The 4565-nt window shown below is 41.1% G+C and overlaps 1 pseudogene; it reads left to right on the forward strand.

Moving 5' to 3' along the window:
* The first annotated feature begins 246 nt into the window (after nucleotides 1–246).
* LOC148568498 (uncharacterized) lies at nucleotides 247–3635 on the forward strand (annotated as a pseudogene).
* Nucleotides 3636–4565: the final 930 nt, after the last annotated feature.

The raw sequence follows: 4565 nt of genomic DNA on the forward strand, positions 1-4565 counted from the left end.
TTGATCTTTTCAAATCTTTTTCAAAAAAATCAAATCTTTTTAATTTCTTCAATCATATCTTTTTGATTGCTAATTTCCAAAATCTTTTTAATCAATTAATTAATTTAGTTTTCAATTTGCTTTTATTTTCTTCTAATTTTCGGAAATTTTATTTTATCTTCCATTTATTTTGTTTTATTTTTTTCGGTTACTTTTAAATAATTAAAAAAAATTAAAAAAATTCATTTCAATTCCCTTTGCTCCATCATGGACATAAGTGGAAGTGAACAATCTAGAAGGACTCTGGGGTCATATGCCAACCCCATTACAACTGCATATGGGAGTAGCATTTGTATACCTCCCATCAAAGCAAGCAGTTTTGAGCTAAATCCTCAGCTCATTATCATGGTGCAGCAAAATTGTCAGTATTCCGGTCTTCTGCAGGAAGAACATACTGAGTTTCTGGCACAGTTCTTACAAATTGCTGACACAGTACGTGATAAAGAAGTGGATCAGGATGTCTACAGATTATTACTGTTTCCATTTGCTGTAAAAGATCAAGCTAAGAGGTGGTTAAATAACCAACCCACAGCAAGCATAAAAATATGGAGACAGTTATCAGACAAATTCCTGAATCAATTTTACCCTCCAAAAAGGATGACACAGCTAAGGCTGGACATCCAAGGCTTTAAACAAGAGGATCATGAATCCCTTTATAATGCCTGGGAGAGGTATAGAGGGATGCTAAGGAAATGCCCCTCTGAAATATTTTCAGAGTGGGTACAGTTAGACATCTTCTACTATAGGCTTACAGAAAGAGCTCAAATGTCTCTAGACCACTCAGCTGGTGGATCTATACACATGAGAAAGACAATTGAAGAGGCTCAAGAACTCATAGATACAGTTGCTAGAAATCAACATCTATACTCAAGCAATGAGCCCTCCAAAGAAAAGGAAGCTATGGTAGCAACTACTGATCATAATCCTCAAGAACAAATTGTTGAACTAAATCAGCAATTACTTCTAATGACAAAACAATTAGCAGAATTCAAGGAGATGCTCCAAGACACTAAAAATGCTAACAAGAATATAGAAGCACAATTAAATCAGACAAGACAGCAGATATCTAAACAGATAACAGAAGAATGCCAAGCTATTCAACTAAGGAGCGGGAAGACATTGAATAATTCAGTTCAAAGTAGCAAAAAGTCAAGAAAGGAACAAATGATAGAGGATGATCAAACCACTGCCCAAAATCCCTCTGAGGACAGCAAGAGTCCAGAGAGGAATAATTCTAGCGTTCAAACGCCAGAAAAGGGAGAAAAGTTGGCGTTAAACGCCCATTCCTTGCCCAGTTCTGGCGTTCAAACACCAGAAAAGGATGGGAAGCTGGCGTTAAACGCCCATCCTGCACCCAATCCTGGCGTTCAAACGCCAATGAGGGATCAGACACCTGCAAGTGCTGATAGTAACCCCTCTAAGAAGGCTTCTCCAACCCCTTCTGTAGGGAATAAACCTGCAGCAACTAAGGTTGAAGAATATAAAGCCAAGATGCCTTATCCTCAGAAACTCCGCCAAGCGGAACAGGATAAACAATTTGCCCGCTTTGCAGATTATCTCAGGACTCTTGAGATAAAGATCCCGTTTGCAGAGGCACTTGAGCAAATACCCTCTTATGCTAAGTTCATGAAAGAGATCTTAAGTCATAAGAAGGATTGGAGAGAAACTGAAAAAGTGTTTCTCACTGAAGAATGAAGTGCAGTCATTCTGAAAAGCTTACCAGAAAAGCTTCAAGATCCAGGAAGCTTTATGATACCATGCACATTAGAGGGTGCTTGTACTAAGACAGCTCTATGTGACCTTGGAGCAAGTATCAACCTAATATCCGCATCTACTATCAGAAAGCTTGGGTTGACTGAAGAAGTCAAACCAACCCGGATATATCTTCAACTTGTTGATGGCTCCATTAAATATCCATCAGGCATAATTGAGGACATGATTGTCAAGGTTGGGCCATTTGCCTTTCCTACTGACTTTGTAGTGCTGGAAATGGAGGAGCACAAGAGTGCAACTCTCATTCTAGGAAGACCTTTCCTAGCAACTGGATGAACTCTTATTGATGTACAAAAAGGGGAAGTGACCCTGAGAGTCAATGAGGATGAGTTCAAGTTAAATGCTGTCAAAACTATGCAGCATCCAAACACATCAAATGACTGCATGAACACTGATATTATTGACTCTTTGGTGGAAGAGATCAATATGATTGAGAGTCTTGAATCAGAGCTAGAGGACATCTTTAAAGATGTTCAGCCTGATCTGGAGGAACCAGAGGAAATAAAAGAACCTCTAAAAATCCCTCAGGAAGAGGAGAAATCTCCTAAACTCGAGCTCAAACCACTATCACAATCCCTGAAATATGCATTTCTGGGAGAGGGTGACACTTTTCCAGCGATCATAAGCTCTGCTTTAAATCCACAAGAAGAGAAAGCACTAATTCAAGTGCTAAGGACACACAAGACACCTCTTGGGTGGTCCATAAGTGATCTGAAGGGCATTAGCCCAGCAAGATGCATGCACAAGATCCTATTGGAGGATGATGCTAAGCCAGTGGTTCAACCACAGAGGCGGCTAAATCCAGCCATGAAGGAGGTGGTGCAGAAAGAGGTCACTAAGTTACTAGCGGCTAGGATTATTTATCCTATTTCTGATAGCCCCTGGGTGAGTCCTGTCCAAGTTGTCCCCGAGAAGGGAGGCATGACAGTAGTTCATAATGAAAAGAATGAACTGGTTCCCACAAGAACAGTTACAGGGTGGCGTATGTGTATTAACTACAGAAGGCTGAATACAACCACCAGAAAGGATCATTTTTCTTTACCATTCATAGACCAGATGCTAGAGAGACTAGCAGGCCATGAATACTACTGCTTTTTGGATGGCTATTCAGGCTACAACCAAATTATAGTGGATCCTCAAGACCAAGAGAAAACAGCATTCACATGTCCATCTGGAGTATTTGCTTACAGAAGAATGCCTTTTGGTCTGTGCAATGCACCTGCAACCTTTCAGAGGTGCATGCTCTCTATCTTCTCTGATATGGTAGAGAAGTTCCTGGAAGTCTTCATGGATGACTTCTCAATATTTAGAGACTCATTCAGCTCCTGTCTTGATCATCTAGCACTTGTCCTGAAAAGGTGCCAAGAGACTAACCTGGTCTTAAACTGGGAAAAATGTCACTTTATGGTGACTGAAAGAATTGTCCTTGGGCACAAAATTTCAAGCAAGGGAATAGAGGTGGATCAAGCCAAGGTAGAGTTGATTGAAAAATTACGACCACCTGCCAATGTTAAGGCAATCAGAAGCTTTCTGGGGCATGCAGGATTCTATAGGAGGTTCATAAAGGATTTTTCAAAAATTGCAAAACCTCTAAGCAACCTGCTAGCTGCTGACACGCGATTTGTGTTTGACACAGAGTGTCTACAGGCGTTTGAAACCCTGAAAGCCAAGCTGGTCACAGCACCAGTCATCTCTGCACCTGACTGGACATTACCATTCGAATTAATATGTGATGCTAGTGACCATGCTATTGGTGCAGTGTTGGGACAAAGGCATAACAAGCTTCTGCATGTCATTTACTATGGCAGTCGTATTCTAAATGATGCACAGAAGAATTATACAACCACAGAAAAAGAGCTGCTAGCAGTGGTTTATGCCATTGACAAGTTTAGATCCTATTTAGTATGATCAAAAGTGATTGTGTACACTGACCATGCTGCTTTTAAATATTTACTCACAAAGCAGGATTCAAAACCCAGGCTCATAAGATGGGTGTTACTTCTACAAGAGTTTGATATAGAAATAAGAGACAGAAAAGGGACAGAGAACCAGGTAGCTGATCACCTATCTCGGATAGAACCAGTAGTTGGGGCGTCCCTCCCTTCTACTGAAATCTCTTAGACCTTTCCAGATGAGCAACTCTTTGCCATTCAAAAAGCACCATGGTTTGCAGACATTACAAATTATAAAGCTGTGAGGTTCATACCCCAGGAGTACAGCAGGGTGCAAAAGAAAAAACTAATTTCTGATGCAAAGTACTACTTGTGGGATGAACCATATCTCTTTAAGAGATGTGCAGACGGAATGATCCGCAGATGCGTCCCTAGAGAGGAGGCACAGAAGATCCTGTGGCATTGCCATGGATCACAGTATGGAGGACATTTCGGAAGTGAGCGCACAGCTAGTAAAGTCCTCCAATGTGGCTTCTACTGGCCTACTCTCTATAGAGATGCCCGAGAGTTTGTGCGTAACTGTGACAGTTGCCAAAGGGCTGGCAAATTACCTCATGGTTATGCCATGCCTCAGCAAGGGATCTTAGAGATTGAGTTGTTTGATGTATGGGGTATTGACTTCATGGGTCCTTTCCCACCATCATACTCAAACACTTACATTCTGGTGGCAGTAGACTACGTATCTAAATGGGTGGAGGCAATTGCCACACCCACTAATGATACCAAGACTGTGCTGAAGTTTTTCCAGAAATATATTTTCAGTAGATTTGGTGTTCCCAGAGTACTAATCAGTGATGGGGC

This window comes from Arachis ipaensis, chromosome B4 (assembly GCF_059453495.1).
Source record: "Arachis ipaensis isolate K30076 ecotype BB chromosome B4, ASM5945349v1, whole genome shotgun sequence".
Lineage (NCBI taxonomy): Eukaryota > Viridiplantae > Streptophyta > Magnoliopsida > Fabales > Fabaceae > Arachis > Arachis ipaensis.